Source organism: Pleurodeles waltl, chromosome 2_1 (assembly GCF_031143425.1).
Source record: "Pleurodeles waltl isolate 20211129_DDA chromosome 2_1, aPleWal1.hap1.20221129, whole genome shotgun sequence".
Lineage (NCBI taxonomy): Eukaryota > Metazoa > Chordata > Amphibia > Caudata > Salamandridae > Pleurodeles > Pleurodeles waltl.
This window is the reverse complement of record NC_090438.1, coordinates 380,369,973-380,397,339: the sequence shown is the minus strand read 5'-3', so window position 1 is coordinate 380,397,339 and position 27,367 is coordinate 380,369,973. Positions and strand designations below refer to the sequence as shown.

General features: G+C 44.3%; 1 protein-coding gene and 1 long non-coding RNA gene across 3 annotated transcripts in view; one reads left to right on the top strand and one right to left on the bottom strand.

Moving 5' to 3' along the window:
- LOC138265273 (uncharacterized) overlaps positions 1–3,788 on the bottom strand; it is a 72,991-nt gene extending 69,203 nt beyond the window's left edge. The window contains exon 1 of the long non-coding RNA XR_011199333.1: positions 3,726–3,788. This is a non-coding gene — a long non-coding RNA (uncharacterized lncRNA). The remainder of the gene's footprint in view (positions 1–3,725) is intronic.
- BCORL1 (BCL6 corepressor like 1) overlaps positions 2,922–27,367 on the top strand; it is an 860,657-nt gene continuing 836,211 nt past the window's right edge. The window contains exons 1-2 of one of the 2 annotated variants that reach the window (XM_069212828.1): positions 2,922–3,307; positions 21,880–21,976. The gene's annotated coding sequence lies outside the window, so the exon portion shown is untranslated. Of the gene's footprint in view, positions 3,330–21,879; positions 21,977–27,367 lie in introns of both variants that reach the window. The other variant, XM_069212837.1, reaches the window with a different exon arrangement.

Sequence of the window (27,367 nt, the reverse complement as noted above, 5' to 3'; positions counted from 1 at the left end):
AGGTAGCCCTTTTGCTCCTTCATCCGGGGGTTAGTGGGCTCCTGCCCCCCCTGGACACTTGCGTGACTCTTGGACTTGGTCCCCTTCCTTTGCAGGTCCTCAGGTCCAGGAATCCGTCTTCAGTGCTTTGCAGTCAGTTGTTGCCTTTGCAGAATCCCCTATCTCGACTTTACTGTCTTTCTATGGTAGTAGGGTAACTTTACTCCTACTTTTCACGGCCTTGGGGTGGGGTATCTAGGACACCCTTGGTGTTTTCTTACACTCCCAGCGACCCTCTACACACTACACTAGGCCTGGGGTCCATTCGTGGTTCGCATTCCACTTTTGGAGTATATGGTTTGTGTTGCCCCTAGGCCTATTGTGTTCTGTTGCATTCTATTGTATTCTACAGTGTTTGCACTACTTTTCTAACTGTTTACTTACCTAATTTTGGTTTGTGTGTATATTTTGTGTATTTTACTTACTTCCTAAGGAAGTATGTCCTCTGAGATCCTTTTGGCATATTGTCACTAAAATAAAGTACCTTTATTTTTAGTAACTCTGAGTATTGTGTTCCTTATGATATAGTGCTATATGATATAAGTGGTATAGTAGGAGCTTTGCTTGTCTCCTAGTTCAGCCTAAGCTGCTAGAACACTACCAATCTACTAATAAGGGATAACTGGACCTGGCACAAGGTGTAAGTACCATTACGTACCCACTATAAGCCAGGCCAGCCTCCTACAATGCTCCAATTTCAGAAAATTGTGTGGTTATCGGTTGTTTACCATGTCTTTAGGAAACCATTCCCCTGATGAAGGGTTAGGCCCGAAATTCATTGGGATGGGTAAAGAAGATGTATGAAATGATCTGACTATATAATGTAATGTTACAACATCATTTATCCTGAAAGGAGGACTGTTGTACATCAATAAAAGAATAAACTAAACTTCTACTTTGAATTTGTGATGCTGAAAATTATTATACGTTGGAAGAACTACACAGGAAACGGGGGCAATCTGCTGGACCAAGATTGACCTTTCTCTGCGGAATGCACATAAGCCTGAGCATGGGAAGCGCAACTGATTCACCATATAGAATGTAACATAACAACCTGTACAATATTTTCAAAGAAAGTATAAACAGGGGAGTAATGATCAACTCATCTAAGTCCACTTCTACATACCTTAACAATATTGTTTAAGTCAATATCTTGCAGTTAACATTGTTGCAGGTTGATAATTAAAAGTCAATATTGTGGTAACACATTGATTTCAATCCTGAACAAGACAGTGAAGTTCAAAATGACTGAAAAAAATATAAAAAGCCAGCACTGATGTACAGGATTTTCTGAATTTCACCACATGGTGGATGAACCAAACTTCCTTAAAACGGAATCTTTTAAGAAGGGAGCTAGTAACGGCTGAAAATGCACTTCACTCAAGCAGGCCAGAATTCCTAGCAAAACAAATGTTATGGTGTCCACTGCAATGGTGTCTTCGTTCTGATTCTTAAAATGCTTAACCTCTATCACCAAAACCAGAAGTGTTAGGTCAAGTGATATACCCTTCTCAATTGCAGAGGCTGAACTTTGGAACTCTTTGCCTCCCTGTCTATGGGCTGGATCCCATCTGCTGCCTTTTAGGAAACTTCTAAAAATACACCTGCGTAAATCACAGAAGTAAATCAACTGAATCGGTTGAGGTGATACTGAGAGCACAAATAGGTTTCGGTGAACATCGAGCTATTGAAGCTCTGCTGCCATACCATGCCAATTTATTATACTCAAGGTGGTTCAGCTTAAAAATTAATGTGTCATTACCTTCTCAACTCATTTTCTCGTACCACTACTTGGTCTATATGGTGTCTAACATCTACCCAGGAACCATGTGACCTCGCTGGAGCCAATCAAAAAACGTAAGACCAAAACATCCTGTTACTCCTTTCTGCCCCTCCTACCAATATAGTATAAAGAAGGCCGAAGCCCACCACACTTCCTGCATAGTTGCAAGCCACGTGAGAGATTTCAGAGCAAAGAGGATTACCGGTAAGTAACTGTATCAATATTACTACTCTGGAACACATTTCACTATTCTGTCACATCAGCTGAAAACTGTCTACCTTAAGGAGATACTAAGTAAACTTAAAACTTGCTAGCTAGTTACTACCTGTCCATACCTGTCACCCTCGTTTGGATTGTGTTGCCTTCTTTTCAGGTACATTCTCCCTCCTAGAAAGCCCCATACTGTAGACTTCAGTTGGGTTACTCTCTTTGCCAACCTGCATTACCGTCCCAAAATTGTTTTATTCTTAGCTCACTTTAATGGGCTAACCCTCTTGAATATCTGACCCCCATCATCAGTTGAGCCAACAGGTTGACCGATACGGCAGTAGAAGTGCTAAAAGGTCCCGTTACACAAGGAAGCGAGAGGCATGGATATCAGACCTTCTTTCACACACTCGGCTTACTCGGCGTCGGCAGAAGCACTACAACGTTCATTCACAGAAAGAGTACAGACGTCCCTTTATGACACGGTACTCAACGGACAGCTGCACTGCGAGTTTCTCTTACATAACAGAGTTAAAATCACACTAGCAGTGCAAGCTTCTCTACCTAGTAACAAGTCGCCGTGCCTTTACTACATGGCGACGAGAGAGGCCACTGAAACACCTTCCCTTCGATGCAACTTTCATCACATTGATCAGAAGTCACCGCGCAAATGAACAAAGGCCTTGGCCGAGCACTGCCCGGGCTCACATGGCGGCCGTGCTCACACAAGGAACAGGTGCCGCACGGGCTACCGAGGAATGCACAGTTGTATTTATATACACCGTTGTGCATGTCTGCCATTGGGACGAGTCCCAGTTTTGGCAGGTGACATGCTGTGTGGTCTTGTCTGAAGAGTCCCCGTTGGTATCATGGTAAGGGGGTGCTGTGCTGGCACAGGGTGGCAGCGGCCACCGCCGGTGCCCGCAGGGAGCCGCGAGCGGGCTCGGGCATGGCGGGGTGCAGCGCGCCGCTGCAGGTTGCTCACGGGGTGCCACCGGGGTGCTCCGGCGGGACGCTGGGAACTAGTTGTGCTCCCCGGCCCCGGCGCCGCGTCGCTCCCGACGGTGTCATGTCCGCTGCCAGCGCCCCGCGAGGTCAGGGCTAGGTGCGGGCGGAGGCGCAGGGTGTGTCCGGGCGCCGCTATTAGAGGCCCCTGGGTCGGCTGCACTGTCCGCGCTGCCCCGGAGGAGGAGGAGGAGCGGCGCCGGAGGAGGAAGCGCCGCCAGCGGCAGGGCCGGGAGCGGGGGACGCGCAGCCGGCACTCTCCCCGGGCCTCGGGTGAGCGGGGCCGGGAGGGCAGGTAATGGCGGGGGCGGCCCTGGCTCCCGGAGAGAGGGGAGCCGAGGGCAGCCGCGCGGGGCCGGCGGAGGGTCGCCGGCCGCCTCCTGCGGGAGTGGGGTTGTCGGAAGCCGGGGAGACCCCGGAGCCTGCGCCGCCGCTATCCGGCGGGCTCTGCGGCGTGCCACAACAAGTTGGGCTGCCAAAGTCGTGACCCCGGAGCCTGGTACCAGGCGCCCGGCCGGGGGGACCCCAGCCGAGCCCCCGGCCCCTCCGCAGCCCCGCCGTGAGATGCCACAGCCCGGGAGGCGAGGGGCTCGGCTCGAGGCCACCTTTAGGCGCCGGGACATCTGCGGCAGGGGGCCGAGGGGGTCACGCCCTTGTCACACAAGCGCCCCCTCTTTACCCGACACCTCACCTCCTGTCAAGGACAGCAGTCCCCTAGAATCCATCCCTGAACACCGTCCGTCATCGTTACCGCCCCCACCCCGGTCTGCTGTGCCACTATGTGGAGTGCCCGGTACCATTTAGCGACCTCCCCCCATGACTTTATTAGTGTGACCTAAATAAGCTCTTGTAATTCCTCAGCAACGTAGTCAGGCAGTACGCCCCCCCACCCCACCAACACACTGCCTTTGCTGACTTTGTAGACGACGGTATTACCCCCTTTCAAATGTTGGCATTACTTCTGTAGGCCTTGTCCGATCTTGGACCCTGCGGTGCCCTCCTATGCCCATATAGCGTTTGAATGGACTTTATAATGGACACAAGCAACGCCCCACACAAGAACGGCGGCCCTGCCGCCGCGTACCCTTCGTAGACCCTGGCACTGCCTTGTTATCCCCCTGATATAGGCTGGCAGTGGTCTCCCGTGCTACATGGTCTTTCAAGTAATGTTCTTTCTCCCGCGGGATCAGTGTCACCTTCCTTGAATTTTTATAATTCAGCAGTCATAACTTGTGTTTGTGCTCTTAACGTCTTCAGGTCTTGCCTCAGTTATATACTACCGCGAAACGTACCCATGGATCTGTTTATTGATAGCTGGATATACATCTCTATTGCATTCAGCCTCCCCTTGATTGTTGTGCTCTCTAGGCCACAACATTTACACAATCTGAGGAGATACCCTGAAAGGCCACCCCCCGCACCCAGATCAGGTCCATGAACGATGCGCTTCTGCCTCACGAGAACAACAATCCCATAATACTATAGCTAGGGTTGTGGCTTCGCAGCGTGGCACATATACCTCGTGTACCACTGCCTCCGACAGGTCTGTTATTATCCACACGCGTATAGCACAGAGTCTGCGTTGGTGTAGCATCACAGCTCTTTTCCTAGTCAGAGGATGGCTTTTCAAGCGTTTCCAAGGTTGTCATCGCAGACCGATCCGCACGCGGAGAAGTGCTGCCATTGGGCGACACAGCGGCCAGTAGCTTACATATTAGGTCTGCGTTTAATGTATGCAGTCCTAGCTCAGTGTGTTCTGCTCTAAGGCAGTGGAATGTGTGTGCTGGGGGAGCGAGTTGTGAGCACACGGATAACCAAATATTTGCCATATCTGTGCAGTATTGGATGTGAGCAATGTGCTGTCTGATATATTCTGCCGGATGTTTTGCTTGCGACCTGTGATTGGAGGAGTGTGTTGATGATTACTAACTCAAAGTTGTATTCCTGTTGTGTTGCATCGTGCAACATTCTCTCTAATGTGCACTGTTGGCTGTTATGCGTGTGACATGTAATTAAAGATACACACTGATGTGAGCTTGGTAATACGCACCCTTAAGGCATATCTGTTCCACTCTGCCTATTCGTGAAGCTGTGTAACCGTGACCTGTGAAAACTTCGTTACATAACAAGCTTTGGCAAAGCCAATATGTCTGGCGCTGGGTTTTTTATTGCTTGTTTTGTTTTTTTGCAAAATGTTATTCTCGAGGAAGTTGCCGTGCCCTCGTCAGTCCAAAACAAATTGGTTAAAAGGAAAACTATTTGTTTTAAAGCAAAATGCACGCATTGCCTAGTAGTCTGTAACACTAAATGGATTTGCTGTGAGTGGATCTGCTCCTTATGAAAGGGCAAAATACTGTCACTCACAGTAAAGTTAGCCGATAGCTAATGTGGGCTAACCCCTGCCCCATGCTGTATGTTGTAGTGAGTATGAATGACACATTAGCAGATCACGCTAGATGTTGGGGAAACGCTGAAACCCTCTATAAGTTAGTATTTCTTGCATATCATTTTTAGTAAAATATAAAGATACTCACTAATTCTAGACCTAAATAATTTTAGAAAAATCAGAAGGTTCTCCCTAACTTCAGAGCTAAAAATGCTTCTGGTGAAGGGATGATGTGTGGATTGAGACTGAATTGGAGACTGATATTAGCTTTATTTCCTTGGGTGCTGCTTCAGCTTCCTTGTCCTGTAGCAGAATGTTCCATAATGGCATGGGAGACATTGACCTGGAGCATATATTTAGGTTCTTGGTTCGTATTAATCAAATTTCAAAATTCACAGTGACACAGAACAGCAGCTTTCCCGGAGAGAAATTTTGGATACTGCCTGCTATCAGTTTTGTCATTTAATATTAAAATTATTCTCCGCTGAAAATTGACTCTTTGGAAGCTGAACCTTCTCCCTCCTAGACAATATTCTGTATCCTGTTCCCATTGTATTTAGATGTGAATACTATGCCTTACGGTGCGTAACATCTGACGTGATGTTATTCTTGACACCCTGCCCAGCACTATACCCTGAGGCCTAAGCATGACTCTAGATCTAGTGGCCAGTCATGGCACTGCAGCCAGTCGGATTAATGTCCAAGGACTTTCCAGTGCTTAATTTGTAAAAGTGCTAGTGCCCAAAGTTTAGCTCAGATGCCTGTGGTTAGTGATGTCAAACGAGGGGGTTGCAGAACACCAAGGCTGGGTAGTCTTGATTCCAACTCATGCCTCTTTCATCCACTTCCAGACTTCCTTGCCCATTTATCTTACTCTTTCAGGCTCTTTTTCATCCTTTCTTTCTTCCTTTGCCTTTCTCCATTTCCCAGTTTGTGTTTTTCTCTCTCTTGCTCTGGGTCAAAGTCTGATGAGGAAACAAAAGTGCCAGTCTCCAAAATGAGTGCGGTGCCCCATCTGCAACCACTTGCTCAACTTAAACACAGGTACCTCCCTTGACCCTGCAGACATATCAAACTCAAAAGGTTAAACTGACTGGGACACTTGCACTCATTCTTGAAATGTGGTGGATGCAATTGATTTTTTGAGAAGACAATCAGGACAGTTTCAGGAATTAAATATTAATGTCTGAAATGAAGAGTGTTTCATCTTCAAGAAAACGTATCTTTGCATCGATTCATCTACCCCCTGTGGTAGTTTTGTTTACAGGGCTCCTACAGTGGGACTGAGACACAGGAGCAATACTCTTTTAAGACAAACCATGAAATAAAGGAAGGACACATTTGTCTTAAGTTGGGAAAAGTGTTTGCCTACTACTATGTTTGTTTGTCTTCTATAAGGTATTTGGTACAGAATACTCCAGTCTCTGTTCTTGGTGGTCCTGCCTTTGGTTTTGTAATAATATTGGCCAGATACTGAGCTCTTAGGTATGCAATCACTGACAAAGATTACAATTCCTGCTCCTACATCAGGAGCATCTCCATTGATTGTCCTCTCTGGTCAGTGCAGACTTCATCTTTGAGATGTCAGAAAACACTATGATTTCTGAGCTGGTTCCTTCGTGTGGGAGGCAGGACACGTTAGTCTAGGTCTTCTATGCTAGAGCTGGTCTCCTTCTTGTTGTTCGAACAGGTGGTGAGTATGTCTGCTCCAGGACTCTGAAGTAAAGATTTTCTAGGTTGTATCCCTTGAATCTTGATCTCAGTTTCTTGATGTAAAGAATTAGGCTCGAAGTAAGAGTGGCCAGTTGTGAGTAACGATGTTGTATCACCATTTTACCATTAGCTCCGTTTGTAATGAATACAAATCTACATGTTTAAGCTGGAGTTAATCTTCTACAAGGTTTGCTTTCGGAGTTTAGGTTGATACATCTTTGTTTCAATGAATATGTTGCTTTTGAGTAGAAACGGGTGCAGAGTTGTCTGTCTAGCTGGAGCACTGTTTGAAATGATAATTCATGCATCTGCATACTTTCTACTTAATACTCTGATTGGACGCGAGGATGCATTTTTCCAGTCCCGGTCTCTGCCTCATCTTCCACTCAGTCCTTTGGATTAGAGCTGTATCTGTGACTCCATCCTTGCATATCTTGCCAGTCTGTCTCTGTTCAGCCCCTATCATTCCCGTTCTCATCCTACTCCTGCCAGTCCTGCAGAGCGCCAGATTAAAGACTGAAATAGCCAAATACCGACAGTCTGGTCATTTCATGGTATATCACTTTCATCTTTTCGATCACATATCCCTGGATACCTTGGAGGCATGGATGACAAAGGTCAATCTCCTTGGCTGACATGTTTGAAAGAAAGCGCACATAGGGCCTGATTACAACTCTGGCGGAGGGGATTACTCCGTCCCGAATGTGACGGATAATCCCACCTTCCTATGGAACTCGTAATACAGCGGGCCGGATATCTCCTCCTCCGAAGACGTAATCAGGCCTATAGTCTTAGTTTAGCTCACCTAAAAGGCTTTCTTGATAACATATAGGATTTGTTTTCTTTGGTGAAGCAGGCAGTAGTGATCTAAGTGAAGTGAATATTATGTGAGGTAGATGATCTTTAACTGGGTCCTTGCTCCGGCAGGCAGTAAACTGTTCAGAACGGGATATACTGGACCCTTCCATGAGTCTGGCATACTTTACAATTTGTCTCAAAGGATACATTTATTGGTAAAAATCGCCTGTATTTATTTACAAACCTAATATAATTTGTAGCGTCAACGTTCTGCTCTTATGTCTGTTTCTCTGTATAACACACTCAAGATGGTCTGTGAGCCCCTATCTACAACCTTTGGGTGCTATATAAGCCCACCCCAAATCACCAATTTTCATACCTCTGTTTAGTGTATTTCTACCGAACGTAAAATGGCAATTATTTAGGCTTTTTTCTAGCCACCTTTGTTTGGTTTGGGAAAAGACTGTTTTAACTCTTGTAAAAATGGGATACCCGCTTCATTCCACAATATCCTAAAGTTACTAATCCTCTGCGATTGTATCATAGGGATGTTAACACTCTCTTTTGTTTTGCGTCCTGGGCAGTAACCTAAAGCACTGCATTTAAGGAACATTGACAATCTACACTGTCCGTGAACTGCTCTTCCACACTGTACTGAATGACTTCACTGATGTCAGGGGCTGATGCAGGGTTCAGCCAGATCTCTGTGAGGAACAGCAGGTCCCAAAGCTCCATGGATTGTTTGGTGAGAGAGCAGGTGTTGAGGACTATGAAGGAAATTGCGAAGCGCTGTTCGGTGAGTGTGGGTGAGAGAGAGTCTTGCGTTGGGTGCTGTCGGAGAGAGAGGGTAGTGTGAGTGTGAGAGTGCTTGAGAACTTGCAGGTAGCACATGAGAACACCCCTTTGTGTTGTGAGGTGCGGCGTGGTAGCAGCGGACGGGTTAAGAGCATGCAGGATCACCGCATGGAAGAGGCAGGTGAGGGTGAGTTCATGGGACGGATGGGCACAGATGGGTCTTTTTAAGTAGGGCCTGGGCGGAGGGAGAAGAGCAGTGGGTGGGGCTCGGAGTGGGCGTGAGAAGTGGGAAAAGAGGTAAGGAGCGTACAAGCTGGCAGAGGGAGTGAAAAGAGTGAAAAAAGGCCAAGGAGGTGGGTAGAACAAACCATGAGCAAGAAAGTGCTAAATAGAAACAAAGCAGAAAAGAGCAAAAGTAGCAATGAGAAGATGGGCAAAAATGAACGAGAGTTGAAAAGAATAAAAAATAAGTTGAGTGACAAGTAGAAATGAGTGAGTGGCAAAGAGAAAACAAAGAAGGAACAAGCAAGATGAAACAGGCGACAGTGAAAGAAGAAAGGCAGTAATGAAAAAAGGGGAACCCTAAAATAGAGAAGAAGCAAGAAAGAGAGCGAGCAACGGAGAAAAAGCAAAAGAACTGAGGCATGAGCCTTCACCACACGGGAGCAGAGTCCCCAAGGGCCTTGCCTGGTTAGAAGACCAGGCGCAGGTAAGACTAAAGGGGTTAGGAGGCACATACGTAATCACTTCTGAGGATGATGAAAGAATAAAGGGCTAAATCCCATTGGAAAGTAACCTCACCAAATACTTCTGTACCAGCTACACTTAGCTAAGGAACACCTCAACTCTTCCTCAACAAGGGTTTGTGAGGCTGCAGTATCGAGGTGCAGACGGTCAGTTGATTCTTCGCCTTTGTTTTCCCGAGGACCATTAAACAATTCATGAGGAAAGACTTAGGGGTTTTCCTTTTGTCTGGCGCCCAGGGAACTGAGCAGAGTCTCAGATTGCTGATGCTGCAACCCCTTGAGCCCATCAGTAGGGTGGATCTTCAGTGTCTCTCATCGAAGACCGCACTGCTCTTGGATCTCGCCTTACTCAGGAGAAAGTGGGAGCTCCTGACTTTCACAATAAAGGACCCAAACATACATTTCACTAAGGACAAAGCCACCGTCCGCACCAACCCTAAGTTCATGCACCAAAGTACCCTTCCACGTTTATTTGAATGTGTGCAGGTACAATACGTTTTCTATAGACCAAACAAAGGATATACATATTTCTGATCAGCTCTTCGTCTCTTTGGGCTGCCCAGATAGAACCCACCCTATGTCCTAAACCGGGGATTGCCCTCCGGCTCTAACCCATCATCACTTTCTTCCACAATAAAGCAAAGCACCCTCATCGAGTCTAGATGACACTGTATTGCACAAGCAGCATGTCAGTGACAGCTGTGCTTCTGCAGAGCAGCATGTGGAAAAGCAGGTACATTGTCACCAAGAACTACAGCCTGGATGTGGGGACTTATTCTTCTGTTGGCCAAATAGTCCTTTGAAAGCTATTTTAATAAAGGTGCAACCACGATACCCTCCCTCCTTCTCAGATGCTCTCTACTGCTCTTCGTATCCTTCATAGTTGTGCTTATGAAATATGAACTGTCGTGGCCTCTGGGGGAGTGGAGAGCTCAGCACTTCCACCTCTATGGCTGAAGTTTGGGTTGTTAAAAATGAGGTGGTTATGCTACAAAATAAACCCTCGTGGGTCTGTGGCCATTTTAACATTGTTTAATGCTACTTTGAAAGTGCTGGGGACTCCCGGTCTGACATTGGAGAATGGTTTAAGCATGTAGATCTATGAAAGACTCCAATGCTGGAGTTAAAGTTAAGCTCTAAAATGCTTTAGTTGTCAATATTTATTGGACTACGCATCAGTTTATGAATGAATGTGTTAACTGTTCGAATAAATAATGAGCACAGGAAAACTCACTTGATATGATCTAGTCTGAAAGTACAAAGGATCCAATCATCCACTCATCAAATGAACCAGCGTCCTCGTAGAAGGAGTGGAGTGGTGGGGCATATCTTCTCAGAGGTACTAGATTTGAGGAGTAGGTCTCAGTGCCTGGGACAGGGGATGGAGGAGCAGAGTATTGTTTGGGCACAAGAAAACGACAGAATGTTGGTAAACTCCAAACACAAAGGCTCAAAGGACCTGAGCATCAAGTTTTTAGGTACAGTGTGTTGCCATGATTCAGCGGTGGAGATAGGTGTCTGGGAGTTTCTCACTAAACAGCAACTGCTGATTCTTCGAACAAGCTTGTTATGTCTGGATTTTGCAACTACTTGTATTCCTGATGATGTGCTGCAGGAGACGGTCCTGCAATGTCTCCAAACTTGTGGACTTGAGTACCATTGTTGTAGGGGCACAGACTGGGGTGCCGCCAATTGTCAAAAGATCTCTAACACTTCAGAACATGTTTGCCAGATACCCTTTGAAGTGGCTCTGGGATGCAGCTACGTGTGCCAGAGATGTGGAAGCTGAGTGGAGCCGGATGTGACTGGGCTATGCGTATTTCATGATATGCGTTCCGCGTGGGACTCGGTTGGCATGATGTGTTTGGATTGCACTGATTCAAAATATGACAGAGACAGCTTAAGTGGCATTCTGCACCGCCCCCCCCCCCCACCAGGTTAGACTCCCTGTTTCACCCCTAGTGCCTCAAAAGCCATTTACTGTACAGAGCCTTTGGGAAGGACAGAGTGGAAACTACAAAACATAAAGTGGGCTGTTAGAACCCTGTTTACTTTTTATTCATAACTGTGAGACCAGGAATAGCAAGGGGAGTGTCTGGGTACCAAGTGGCAGGCCACGGGAGCCAGTGAGCAAATCAGAGATAGATGCTGCTACCTCTTTCTACTCATAATTGGCGACCACGGTGTTCAGAAGTGAGCCAAACCCGATTCTGCACAACATATGTAGGCGCTAGTTGTAGTTGGATCCCTTTGAACGCTGATTACTTTTTATAGCCTTATTCTTCTGGTAAAAGTGATTCCTGGGTTTTCAGCTAAATGTTGCTCAGCCTTCGAGCATTGTCTATTGTAAGGATCCCTGAAGTAGCTCAGAAGTTATCTCTCCTCCCCCTGTTTACTTAGAGGGCAAGAGATTTTGATTTGCGGATTTGCCACTTCCTTACTCTCCCATTACTCTTGATTATTTATGTTTAGTCATTGGCACGTCTCGTCTGGATCTTTTATTTCCACTATTTTATGTACTAACATGACGCTCTAATCTTCTTCTGTGTAGATGGACGTCTGAATGCAGTGGTCATATGATTCCAAAAATGTACAGTTTTGGGGTAGCAGTTGGCTGTGTTAGGATAAAACTAAGCCTTTTGTCTTACCAAAGTGGGAGGCTGCCCAAACCCTATGGAAGTAGCATGAAATATACGCTTTAATATCGATGCGCACCTGTCTGGGCACTGGGCACTCAGATCGCAGTGTTTTCTGTATCTTCCCACCAGTAAACAGCTTTACAACGCTTACTTTATTTTAGTAGAGCTGGTCACTTTTCTGTGGTCAAGCACTTTTGGACAATAGGCTGGTCTGTTGGGATTGTCTCCATCTTGTTCTAATCCGTTTTGCCTTTTCTTGACTGCAGCTGATACAGGCTTCTCAGTGGTGCCAAAAGATTTGCTTCTGTAACTCCACTGCTTAAAACTTTTCAGTGGTGCCCTTCTCAGTGCACACCACTTTTAAGTACATATATTTTACATTGAATGGTTTATTTCGCATATATGCCCCCTTCCCTTTTGAAGGACATCACTCGACTTCTACAATTATTTTCCATTCTTCGAATTGGAAACCAGCAGACACTCTGAGTTCAACAACCCTTAGCTACGATAATGGAAGTCACTAGGCCATTCGTGTGTTTGACTGTCAGGGGCCTGCTTGCATTTCGACTGAGATTTCAGTTTTCTACTGTGTGGCGCTCTAGTTGTGGCTTTTTTCAGCTGTTCCTCATGCCTGCAAGTTCGAGACCGTAGGCCACACAAGGGATAAGTAGGTGATTCATGGGGCATCACCATCTTTGAATGAGTATCTTCTGCTCAAGGAGAGTCCAACATTTTATTCTGGTGATGTGCTCCGATGAATTTTTGGTGCTCTCCCTTTGCTTTTGCTTCATTCATTGGCACTGCTTCCCCTAGCGATGATGACGAGAGTGATTTATCTGGATACTTGGATAGACCTACTTTGATCTGATATAAAACAAAATCAACTCTATATAAAAACACACTTTTTATTTTTTTTAATCCATGTGTATTTGTTTTTCTAGTTTTCTTTCGCGTTATATTCGTGTGTCTGAGTGGGGAGCATTTTGAGATACTCATGATGCACTCCTGTTCCAGTGATGTAGTCTGTCCACTAATGATTGTATATGCCAATTTAGTGAATTTGTAGGTTATTTATCTTCTGTAGGCGCTATGCCATCACATGAAAAGTCAGCAGATACTTTTTTATTCCCTGTGTGAGCCCTCTGTGTAGTGCCTGTGAACTTGAGTTTTTTTTTTCATAAACGTTTCAAATATTTCTGTAGTCTTTAGAGCGTAACACAGCTGGTTTGGTGAGGAAGAGGTAGGACATAAACCAGTGGTCTAGCGTTGCCCATTCGACCTATTTAACACTAATTTGCTAATTTCCTTTCTCCTTGGATGGTTCTTGTGGGACTAACTCTTCACCTCACAACATAAACCATGACTAACATTTGAAACCCTTCACTCTTCAGTATAGCAGGTCCTCACTTATTAAAAAAAATATAACCCCTGACCTAGCCAAAAAGTAGGAAAACGTTTCAAATCTACATATATAACAGAATACCATAAACGTCTCTTCTTGGCCCACTACTGTTGCTCTTGTTGTGCGGCCCTGGATTTCTTCAGATCAGCACTGTCTAGAAGTGCCCAGTTCTCTGTAGCTAGTGGCATAGAGGACGGGTTAGAGAATTTTTTTGTTTTGTTGAGAGGGTGCTATGGGAAAGGAGATCTGAAAGGAGGAAAAACAAATGAATAACAATACTACGCCTGGGCTCCGTTTCCCTTAAGCACAACAAATAACAGAATCTGCTTAATAACCCTTACACTTTAGAGGCCTATGGGCCTATAACAAAGGTAGACATACGCATAAGTAAATATACGCTCCGCACTTAACTGCTTTTCACCATCTGCGAGTGCAGATTTAGCCCTAGGTGTAAACCTATGTCTTCACCCTCTCAAATCAGGGGTGGAGGCTTCAAGCCCTACACCAGGATTTAGGAATGTAAAGTTGCCCCTATTTACTTTGTATATTGAAACACACCACCATTGTGAATTCTCCCTCTGGAACATACTGGAACAAGTATTAAAGTTTGTTTTCCTATAAATAATAATTTAATGTAAGAAATGTATTTTAACCTAGAACTAACCCATCCTACAGCACAATAACTCATTAAACATGTATTAAATAATTGATATAAATATTTTATTTATAAGTAATTTTTGAATAATAACCAAAAATCGTACCCTAACATTTTTATTTTTATTTAATATGTAGTAAATTGGTTTATGTTGGATTAATTTAAATTACTTTTTTGATCTGTTTCATTGTTTCATGTTTATTATCAGTTTTAAAATAATGATATATACTTTTTGACTTTAATAATATATATGCTATTTAAATGTTGAACTCATACAATTATTTTGACATTAGCTCCTATAGAGTATTAATTTATTTACCTGCCTCTATTATTTTTTGGGAGTGTGGTGGGGGTCCTGTGAATGTGTGGTGCTTGACTTACTCCAAGGCTGGGATGGAGTATATTTAAGCTCGTTTTGGCAAGTTTAGGACTAGTAATTTTTAGAAGTGTAGTTTTTGAAAAGCAATGGTCTTACTGTTTTGTGGGTGTGTATATATTAGCATATATCACCCTAAATCCCTTCTTAAATTTCCTGTTTTCTCGCCAAAGCCTTTGTCTGACCCACATTTACTGCTGAAACATATACCTTTTGTATGCAGAGATCTCTACTAGTGTGGCAGCGATGTCTCACAGAAAAGATAGGAGAGGTGGAGACTGAAGTTTCCATCTTTAGGTTTGTAAATTGCATTTTGTAGTACTACTGTAGTACTACTTCATGTGCTACCAATTGCAATTTGTGAACAGACCCCCAGTTAGTGGTCTTTTGTTGGAACGGTTTGAAAGCAGTGTTGTGAAGATGTTGACAAGAAGAGCATAAAAGGGTTATCCCTTCTGTAGGGCTGCTAGAATTATACTGCATGGGGGATCATGTTGTGCAGCAGGATTGACTAAATTATACGGCAAATTATGTGTCATAATGCATCACACTTTGTGACAATATTGCCTTCGTATTTTGTCATTTTAACACAGGTTAATACTGTCTGAACAAAGGTTTCACCTCACTAGTACCACTTTAACATCCTAATACAGCAATAAACAACAGAAAGGGGATCAGTCAACTTTTGCAATGGGCCTTCCACTGCACAGCTGAAGGAAATCCACCTTTTCTGCTTGGTCACCCTTTAGTTTTTGCCTTATGCTGGACCCCATTTTTTTGCTGGTCCTTAAACCCTACACTCTGTGGCACTGCTGTCCAGTGCCCAGCGTATGTGCTTTGACCCCTGAAACATGGAAAAAGTTTCTGATCCCTGATTGGCGTATTAAACTCTTTCGTTAGGCCATAGTGGATTGTGCAGCAATACACCCATGGAATGAAAAGTTAGCTATCACCTGTGGACTGAAGCACTTATTATGCCATCCACCAGTGTGACAAAAGAAAATCTGGCTACAGGCCTACCATTGTGAACCGAATGCTGCATAGTAAAACTTAGTGTTGCCTGTTAAAATGTATCCTTTTGACAAGTAAAGACCCCCTTTTTTAAATATTACTAAGTCACCTCATGTAAGCCGTGTAGTCCTCAACATAGAGTGCACAGTATTTGAAAGTGGAAGATGTAGAAAAAAGCTATTTTCATTGTGGTAGGCCTAGGTGTCTTATGTAGAAAACCAAAGTGCGTGTTAAAATACAAATACTGCTAGCTCAGAAAATTAAATAAACCACTATTTTAAATTATTGAACCCTATTGAATTGTGATGTTGGATGTCTAATAAATATTAAGAAAAAGTAACTTTTTAGAAAGTTATCTTTCCCTGTCAGAGGTTCCTGGAGACTAATTTCCATTAACTTTCCAGTTTCTCTCAGCCTCTGCTTAGCCTTGAATAGGTGTGAACGAGAAATGAAATGCCTCCCAGGAGTGAACAATAGACTGACCTGAATGGGCACAGCTGACTCCTGTGAGCTCCACAGAATATTCAGAATTCCGGACTGTGGGCATCCTGTGACATCACACTCTCAAATCCTGCTTGACAAGTCTGTTGAGCCACATGTAACACTCAGGGCACTCTTGAAAGGGAGGGAACAGGATGCCAGTACAATTCTTGTGTAACCCCTGTGTGGCCGCCGAAGGACCTTGCTTTTTTCCTACAAGACATCTGTCTGTCAGTTTGTCGTGGCTACAGTGCCTGCTTCAAACTGGATTTAGTGCTCAATGTGGGAGGATACTAGTTAGTTCCTTGTGACACTCCCATACTCACCCCAAGCCTCAGAGCTCAAGTTTAGTGTGGCTGAATACTTTTGCCATCTTGCTAATTCTCTGATACATTGCATTGGGTAGTATGCAGTTCCTACAGAAACCAAAGAAATTGTGTGCAGGTCAGAACCTCTAACGGGCATAGCCCTTTTCAGGAGCAAAAGACCTTGCACACCCCAAGAGGTGTCATGCTTCATCAGGCAGCTCCATGTTGGGCTGGTGCTGCAATGCCCAGCCCAAATCTTGGATTTATAAAACCAGCAAAATCATGATTCAAGCTTCCACTGTTAAGTTTCACTCCCCTTACAAGCGTTTTGCACCTTTTCTTTCCACATTAAATTAAAGAACCCTGTTGTACTAGTTAGTCATAGATATTGACCATAGCTGCCTGGCATAGTCCAGGATTTTTAGATCCATTCCAAATTTCAGAATATCTGCATAAAATAATTTTGCAAAACGTTAACCAAAATGTAACCTGTGTCATTATAAAGGAGTTCTCAGTAAAGTCTAATTCAGCCCTCCTGATTTATGTCGGACGCTTCTGCTGCAGATACTGATAATCCACCTGCTCGTTCCTACAACATGGTCTAATGACCATGTTCTCCCTCCGACCCATAACGTTTGCTCCCTCCTTAACCTCCACTGAAACTCAGGCCGGTATCCCGATCCTCCCGAGAAATTCCTTCCACACACACTAGTGATCCATTTGCTCAGTATTACAATAATGAGAATACAGACTTTTCCCCTCTGCCTCGAAGGTGGATCATGCCATTTATAGAGATTCTTGATTGGATAGTAACCGTTGGTGGGGAAGGGGCAGTTACTCGGATACTTCAAATTCTGCAAGTGTTGAAATATTAATTATTTCCCCACCTTTATGTGTCTCTCTGTAAAAATAAATACCGAGGCCCCTAATCCTACAAAATATCCACTTCATTTGCCAATCACCTGGAGGCAACATAACTTTCACTCAACAAAGAAATCATTATCTTCTGAAAGTTTCTACCTTGGTGACTTCAACTTGCACTGGGAACATATTACAATTGGTTATTATTGCGTCAACACACTGATATGTGGGAAGTTCCATTTTGATTCCCCTTGCTTCTGCAGAAGGGTCGTTTTGGAAAGAGATACTGAATGTTGGCAATTGGTCACTTCCTTTTCTGTTTTTTACCACTTTCCTCTAACGGTTGATCACAGAACAACATAGAGGACCAAAACTTGTCAGAAACCTGAAAAAAGAAATAAATCTGTGGTTTCTCTAGCATTTAAAATTGTGTCTTCTTGCAGTTTTCCTCTCCCTCCTCAAATCCCCTTTAAAAAGATCATTGATATGAACCAAAAGAGTAAAACTATGTTTGGCACAGTAGTACTCAGAAGAACTGATTGAGAAGGGAAAAGCCTTCAAAACAGTGGTGCTCATTTGGCCTCAAATATTTAGTCATTTAAAAATTGTGGAATGGAAGAAAAAAAGCAAAAATCACATTTTCAAGGCCAAATCTACTTTATTGGAGACAACAAAGCAAAAACCACCCTCAGAAGTGGTTTTAAACTGTTAAATAATCCACTAACGCTCCTTCAGAGGTTACTATCAACAATCGAGAGATATGAATAAGTGATCTACCTTTTTTCAAGGGAAAGAGAAAGATGGAACTCGAAGGTTACATTGTAATGTCAAGGACTAGATCATTATAGTGTTGCTTTTCTTAAAAGTACTAGTTTTTGTGGCAACTTACTTGTCCAGCATGATCAATACCGTTCGGTCACAAAGAACAGTCCAGGTTGCCTCGATATGTTGGTTTTCTCCACTGCTGAAAAATCATGAGTGCAGTCATTTTCGCCCGGTGTTAAACTGAAAGTCTTAGAAAACATTTGTGCATTGCAGCTCCATTTATACATGAAAGATACCTAGACACGTTTCATTCAGTCTTCAGGTCAGAAGACTACAATACTCCAAATGGTTGACATTACGCTTCCCATTTAAAAAAAAAAATGATTCTTGACTTGCCATCCTCATGTCTGCATTCTGTGACCGGGTAAATCATTCCACCCTCCTGAATATTCTCAAGGAAAGAATGAATATGAATACTTGTTCAGTTCATGCACAGCCAAGTGATGTTGAGGTATAAAATGTCAAATTCTCTGTTTACCCCTCTGTGTTCTAATACGTTCTCTCCATGTAATCCATTGTCTCTTCATTCTTTTCTTTCTGTGTGTGGAACCTCCTGCTTCCCTTGTTAAGCACTCCTGCGTTTTGTACCACTTTTAAGAAAATGTCATCCTTGTATGATTTTGGATTTCTTGGAAACAATCACTGAAACATTCAGTCTTGGAAGACACCTCATCATCCCAAGTATATACTCTTAAAACAAGCGCTCACTCTTACTGCAGCTGTTCCATTGTTGGGTGTGCTACACCTTTGTCTACAAGAATCTGAATTTTTAAGTCCATATTCTCTCTCTCTCTCTCTCTCTCTCTCTCTCTCTCTCTCTCTCTCTCTCTCTCTCTCTCTCTCTCTCTCTCTCTCTCTCTCCCCCCTCCAGGGGTGTGGAATTTATTAAAATATCTACTTGTCCAGGGGACAGGTTGCTTCTCAAATCTACTTGTCCTGTAAAAAGATCTACTTGTCCCTTTGGTGCCATGTAGTGTGGCGACAAATTATGGCAGCAATTAATAGCCTCTCTGATTATGCCAGGGCTACTACCATAGTAGGGCTTGAATACGTGGAGTTTCAATCCCTACTGTAGCAATTTCCTTATTTTGCCACCTTTCTGCAGATCTGCATACTGGGGCTGGAGGAAGCAGTAAGCAGTAGTTCCAGGGCTGGAATACCTTTGAGTCTGCAAACCTACTAACCTGCATGTTTTAAAGATTTTTACCAGCTTCTCTCTAATATTTTCCCATAATAAGAAAGGTTGGACATTTACTCCTGACAATGGCAGAATTAGAACTTCTTCCAGGGTTGGGAAGAAAGTGGCTGGAGGGAAAATGAACTTGCAAATGCTCAATAGATTTTCACATGAGCACATCTACATATCGTATTTACCCACGCTAAAATACAGTTCACAAATATTTTATAGGGGTACGACATATACTATGGGTGCACTTTTGTGACTTTCTTTAAGAATTTGGGGCCACAAGTAGGTAGGTTCAGATTTCTGACCTTCAAATTGCGAGTCGCAAATCCGAATGTAGGATGGTGTCCTTGACACCAACTGTGATTCGCAAGGGCTTTGCAAATGCCCACATCATGAATAATCATGAGGTGGGTCGCAATTTGCGACCCCCTCACAAATGGTGGCCTGCTGGAGACAGCAGACCACCATGTCTGTGACTGCTTTTCAATAAAGCAGTTTTTTGGTTTTTTTTTTGTAATGCAGCCAGTTTTCCTTAAAGGAAAACGAGATGCATAACAAAAACGAAAAATGGAACGTTTTCGTTTCATTTTTTCAGAGCAGGCAGTGGTCCGCAGGACCACTGCCTGCTCTGAAAAAATGTTTACAGTGACATTCACAATGGGGAAGGGGTCCCATGGGGATCCCTTCCCTTTTGCGAAAGTGTTAGCACCCATTTGAAATGGGTGCAAACTGCGATTGGTTTGCGCCCGCGTTCGCGGTCACAAAAAAATCTTCTATTGCACTGCGAGTTGCAATTAGGAAGGGAAGACCCCTTACTAATTGCGAGTCGCAAACCCGTTTTGTGATTCGGTAACTAGGTTACTGAATCGCAAAACTGGGTTTGTGCATCGCAATGTGCTTTTTGCACGTCGCAAACAGCGAAAGTCGCTGTTTGCGACATGCAAAAAGCTACCTACATGTGGGTCTTGGTCCCTAATTAGGTCTGGTGTTAACAAAGACATTTTGTTTTTATTAAACTTCTATTTCTCTCTCTTTCGGCTGGCTTTACTGTGAGTGATCGCATTCTGCTCTTCCACAAGGAGCATATTGCCACACAAAGTAGTTTTGTTCAGTGTCAGGAACTACAGTGGCAATCAGTGACGTAACGAAACTGGAGGGTGCCCCTTTGCAAAGAACATGGAGGAGCCTCCTCTCCAGACTCACTCAGGGCAGGTGCTGTGCTGACGGGGCCCCCTGGAGGGCGGCTGCGGGGCCTTTGTTATGCCGCTGGTGGCAACGTGTGCTTTAAGAGTTCAAAAACTTTTTGGGGGGTTTTTGCCAATGTTTGTTACAATGTTGAGGGCCTGGTAGCTCCCACAACAATAAAGTGTTACAAAAGCCATGTCAAAACAAGACACGCATTGATGAAACTAAAAGACTTATAAAAGTATGTCAGATCAGTTGGCTTTGTCAGTGTTTGTTTATTTTCATGCTTCCCATAATCGTGTTGAAAATGGTTACACTGATTTTCCATTAGAAATATTTTTGGGAAATACTAGCATGCATCAACACATTTTACTAAATGACACTTCATTTGCATATAATCAGAGAGCATTCTGGGAGCATTATACTTAGCCTCTTAGCCTAAACTTTTCAAACATGTGTGTACACGTTTATTTTTTTTGTACTGGAACCAACGTCAGTAGTGAAGTGTGACCTTAAAACATTTATTTACAGCACGCACCCTAATAATGAAGGCTTTCAAATAATGAACCATAAATACAAGTTCTAACAGCATTATCTTTTGGAAACACATTACCTCAACTGCAGAGAGTTCAACTCTCTGTAAACAGGCAGCCAAAGGGTTTGTGCTGCAGGGGGTTGGGCCTACTTGTCCCAAGGACAAAGTAAACATAAAAACTTGTTGCCCTTGACCCCAAACAAGATGGCGTCGGGCGATAGGAATTCCACATCCCTGTTCTCTCTCTCTCTCTCTCCTCCCCCCCCTACAGTTTCAATTTAGGCTCCTGCTAGGAATAAAACTCTTTCAACAGGGATTTCAAACTACTGATTAAATGCCTCATATTGCCTACGTTGGGCTATCACTACTCCTTAATCATTCCAAAATTAAACCTGGCCCCTCTCAAGGCAGCCCTTCATACAGGTGCCATATTGGCCATTGGCACAAGAATTGTGCCATTTAAATGTTGATCACTCTTCAATGGCTTCCTATTAAGGCAAGGACTTTCTTCAAACTTACCAAGATCGATATGAAGCTTACCACTCTCAAACACCAAACTGTCTTGCAAATAGTCATGGTCTGTTCCACAGATCATGAGGGTGGCAAGAGAGAGCGTTTAAGGAATATAATCATATTTTTGGTGCACATTCGGTGACAGCTTTGTGAGGAACGGGAATGCGTGTCCAGAAAGTGAGTGACTATCCTAAGGAGAACATTCAGTGTTTTTCATTTCTTATCCAATACCTTTACACGGGTCAACATCTAACCAGCATAGTCCTACTTTTTTAGAGTTGGCTTCGGATGCAGAGAAGTGCTGGAAACGTTTTCGCATCCGTTGGGTCCCGATTACAGGTTACTGCATTCTGGTACCAGTTAATTGGTCATTTTTAGGTAGTTAACACTAATTTCAGAGGTATGACACTTCTTGTAATTCATTCTTTTAGGAAGAAAAAACATTACCACAAACCTGAGAGAGAGCACCGAGTGTTTGAGACACTGTTCCATCCTGTCTGGCGAATCTGTCATAAAGGAACTGAAAAGGTATTTTTGTGCAACACAGTCTGCTTTTGTAAATTAACTTCGGCTATTGGGATTAACTGACTCCCACTACTCTGAACTAAAGTTACAAATATTATATTTACACAAATGTCTATATTTCTTGTTATTGTTTTGTTTATTGCCAGCACCACTGGAATTACGTGACTGACTTTTTAAATGTATTTATTAATTTAGCCGCATTTGCTCGATATTCAGCTATTTTCTGAGTAAAGTATGGCCTTCAACAACTAAACATACTTCTAGTTTGAACAGACCCAAATATAGTAAAGGAAACATGGCACCCACGGTGCAGTACAGTTGCAGGCCCATTGCAAATGTTACTTAGTCACTTTTCAGTTGTATTTCTGTACTCCAGGTGTTAAGCTGGCATTATTGAGATGAAACCCGCCAGGACAGCATTATTGTCCCCAACTGCTGGACTGGAAGGACTTGTGTCCGAATCATAAAAAGAAACCTTGCATATATAAATATACCATAGGTTAAACAGAATAGAAATAAGAATTCCTTCTTATGTTTTTTCTTTCATCATTCATTCTAATTCATGTTAAACCAAAGACACGGATCTCCGAGGAGCCCTTATTTCAAGAGCGCAGTCGGATAACACACACAACCCAAACACGCTGCTCTCGTTTTAAGGTCTGACCTCTTGAACCTTACATTGGCTTCTGTAGATACACCAGCGTTACACATATGTACTGTCCAGTACCGTTCTTCAGACTCTTTCCTAATGGGAAGAGCTGCCCTTTTAAAATTTAATTTTTTATTTGAACTTTCAAACAGTTATCACAGGGATTACGATAAAGACACTGTTATGGGTTTTATCTGGTATTGTTTCTTCAGTACTGATCATTCTGTTAGCAGCCGTGCTACTTAGAAATCTTGTTCTGGCGTGCTGTTGTACTGGTGAATAATCATTCTAAACATTTCACAGCTTTTCCTTTCTTTTATGGAAGAACACACCTGTATATCAGCCACTTTACAGCATTCGCACAGCATGTCTCACATAGGTTTTCTCCACTTTATTCCAAATATATATATATATATATATATCAGTCAACCTTTGACCATAGGAGACTTCCTTAGGGCCATCAAATATATTGCCACTCTCTCTTTGACTAACAATAATTCCATAGAATTGTATCTGCTAACAGCTTTGGGTATGCTGTCAGGGAGGCTCAGCAATGCCATTTCCAGGTTTGCATCATCGTGAACTATTAACAGCCGGCGCCGCCTGAAGTCTGCAGTGGCAGTCATCCTTGTCCCCTGGGACCCTAGCTGGGTCGGAAGAGTGTAGGAACACCCAGGGGACCAACAAAGACTCGTGGTGATGGCAGCACCTCCTGAGACCAGGAGAATGGACCAGGGGGTGGAGAAGAAGCAGAGCAGTGGCGTGGCAAGATGGCGGCGTCCATACCGGGACTATACTGAGCCTCTACCATTTCAGTCCCACACGGAGATTCCAGCACCTGCGGGGACAACTGGACAGCCAGGGTATCCTGAGAGTCAGACCCAACAACTCCAGGTTAACTCCACGCAGGATAAGAAATATAGGAGTGGCTGAAGCCCTACCGAGTAAGCGGAAGGCAAGGGGAAAGGAGTGAGAAGCAGGCCTGGGGATTATAGGCCCTGCAGCCCACAGGGGTACACATTCTCCCTCTCCAGTCGGGGGAGCTGGAATCCTCATCACCCGTAAAGAGCAACAGGGAGAGTGGCCAGTGGGAGGGGCATGCACCCCGAAAGCGCTGCATCGGTCCCCTGAGCACCGGGAGAAGGATAACCCTCACAGGGAAAGTGACAGGACCATGACAGAGGCAGCATCATAGTCTTGTGGCCACTGGGCGAAGGCCAAAAAACAGGTGAAAGAGCACTCTGCAGGGCTCCTTTACGGCATAGAACCTTTGGGCCCCTCATTCCATTTGCGGAGGATAGAATCTCAGAGCCTGTTGCAAAGGAGATGGACAATCAGTGAGCCTCTGAGACTGGCCCATAATTATGTGAACATATAGATAGTCTGAAAAGACATTGCAGTGGTGTGCATAAACGAATGGAATAGCTCGATGACAGGAACATGTGAGGGAGTGAACCAGGAGCAACTGTAAGGTGGGGGTGCACGTACCCCAGGGGCTAATGGCTATAACAGTTGGGGCTGGTGCGGCACTCCCACGACCAGCAGCCCTGCAGATGCCGGATGTCTGATCCTTAGAGATCAAGGGGACGACATCACTCCTTAAGCAATGCTGCTGTGACTGCTGGTGGTGGCCCCAGACAGTGGGGAACAACCTGGAAGAGAGGATAGGGCCTGCTGCATGAACACCTAATGATGAGGGTGCCAAAACGTAATTGGCCAAGGGGTGGAGAGGGTAAAAGTTGGTTTGCCCAAAGCTGCCTAGGTCTCCCCACACCGAGGATGACCCTGAGGTAGCAGAGAACACAGTGGAATAGAGGGTGATGGTGGATGGCCAAGGGCTAGAAGTATGCACAGCGGCTATACTGGTGGCCATTAAAGGGACCAGAGAAGCCCTAGAACTTAGTATTGATACTGTAGCACAGGAGGTGAATAGCTTGAAAACCGACCATTGGAACCTGGCAGAAAAGGTCTTGGACACGGACCTCCTGGTGCAGGTTAAACCTACGATGGCTGACACTACTGCTCACATGAGTGCACTAGAACTGGAAGTAGCTAATTTAATGGACAAAGTCAGTGACGCTAAGGGTTGGTCCTTTCACAATAAAATTGGATTGGTGGGTATCCAAGAAAAGGTGGAAGGCCCTAGCATGGAACTGATCCTAAAAGAGTGGCTGTCCTCAGTGGTGCTGGTGGATTAAAATAACTACATAAACTTCCTGGGAGGCTGTTGGTATCCGGGGCACCGCCGAGAGCGATAGTCGCCAGACTGTGAAACTTTCAAGACTGGATTGCCATATTACAAAGGGCAAGGATACAAGGACACTGGCAATAGAAGGAAAGATCGTTAACATTTATCCAGACTAAACCACGTTAGCCCATCAACCACGGGAAGCCTTCAAAGGAGTTAAACCGCTCCTCTGTAAACTAGGCCTCAGATATGCACTGTTTTTTCCAGCAAAACTTTGCATCATTGACAAGAGAAGGTCACACTTCTTCACAACTGCGATGGAGGCGTGGGACTAGCTAGAGAGCCATAGGCAACCCCTTTCTGAGAACAGAGAGATGGGCCGATAATCAAAGTGGCAGGCGTGTAAGAGGCAACACAGGTGGCAGAGATGCTTGCAGATGACCCCAACAAAAACCCAAGCAGAGTTGGACAGCAAAAATTGTGACGCACATTTGGTGGTCGGGTACCTTGGGGACCTCCAATAAATAGGAACTTTTACTGAAAGAAAGTGAAGATGGAGACTTGGAACAGGGAGAGGATGGAGAAGATCCAGTTCTACTATTGGTTACCCCGATTATGTCAGAGGAGTTAATCTAAGGACCTATATAGAATTAAGCCTATGAGACCGCAGGTTGAGATCCCTCGTATTTGTGGCCAGTACGGTGGGTGAATGACAGGAAATACGATCCACGGGCAGCACCCTCACTCATCAGGAACATGACACATCACTGTGAAGTGTTTCCACATCAACACTTTGATTTAAAAGAACAGGCATACCATACTTTTGTGAGGCAGCCAGTTTAAAGACCCCCCCCCATAATAAGGGACGGTGGGAAGCTGTTCAAAAAAATGCAACAGGGACACATAGACCAGAAGAGTATGACACACTATCGGGGGGAATGATACATGGAAGGAGGGCTAGGGTACCTTGACTGAAATGATGCACACACTGAAATTGCTTACATGGAATATTAGTGGGCTGTGGAACCTCCATAAAGAGATTATTAGTTACTCAAGCGCTGGCACGGTATATTGTGAATGTAGTGATTCTAAAACAGACCCATATGAAAGGCTCCAACCCTAGCTACCTGGGCTGTGGGAAATATAAAGTGACTAGTCACCCGTGCCATACTACAGGTTCGAGGCAGTAGCTATCCTCCTTAAGAAGTCACTGGCGCTCCATGCGTCACAGACCTGGATTGATGACCTGGGAAGATACACTGCAATACTGGGCGGATGGGAAGGGGCGACGGTGTCTTTGGTCAATGTGTACATCTATCTGGGGTTGCAATTAGACACACTACAGAAACTGGGACAGGTACTTATGGACCTACCCAAAAGTAGAGCCATTCTGGGGGAGACTTCAATATGTTTTCTTCACACACACCTAGATAGAATGTGCTTCAGACGCCCCACCCACTAGCTGGGAAAACTGGAGAACTTTGTACAGGCGATGGGAATGTGGAGGGTATTTGAAGGGCCCTGAACAGGACACATAAATGTTACCCCTTTTACTCTGTAGCACATAACTCGTACTCCCGCATAGCGTACCTATTCACACTACTTACTGCATTAGGTTGATTCACAGAGGCTAAGTACAAAGCAGGAGGTATATCATACCATTTCCCACTGTGTGTTACATTTAGAAACCAGGAAGATGAGGGGGAGAGTGGAGGATGGCAGCTTGGAGACTGATGAACACAAAAGAAGTAGAGTGACTAGAGGAAACATCTGAGCATTACTTTACAGAAAATATTGAACAGCAGAGGATGTTGAAACACCGTGGAAAGCCTACAAGGCCACAATACGGGGAACAATAATTTCAGGAGAGGTGGGGAATAAAAAAATAAATAAATAGCAGAGCCTTGACCTGCAAAAGGGAGATAGTTGACCTAGAAAAGGACAACATACTAGTCCCTCCAGAAGATCTACAGACATGCATAGCTCTTAAAAAGGAGGCGTACAGTATGAAAGCCAATGAGGAAGTCAAAAGGATTTATGTGGTGAAACCGAAATGAATAAATGAAGCAGGTGACAAGGCCAGGAAACTCCTGGCATGGCTTGTCAGTAGAGATAAAGAAAGGAACCAGATCAGGGAAAGTATGGCTCAGAAAGGCACAAAAGTCACAGGGAGTAACAAAATAGTGGCAATACTAGCAGACTACATACAGGAATTCTCTTCTACATGCATAACACCGCCTGAACAAGACCTACAGGCTTCTATACATCACTACCCCTGCAGGACATTTGGAAAAGAGAGGGCCCCAGCATTGTAGGAGGATCTTACACAAGAAGAAGTACGAACTACTTTGGCTCAGCTTCAATCGGGAAAGACACTGGGCCCAAATGGGCTCCTTGCAGAATTTTTTTTTAACTAGTGGCAAGAAGAATAATGGAACCGATGCACAGAATGTATACGGGGCATGCAGTAATGAAGAACTCTCTAAAAACGTGCACACTGCAACACTAGTGCTCATCCCCAAGAAGGGTAAACCAAAAGATAGATGGAACTCCTACT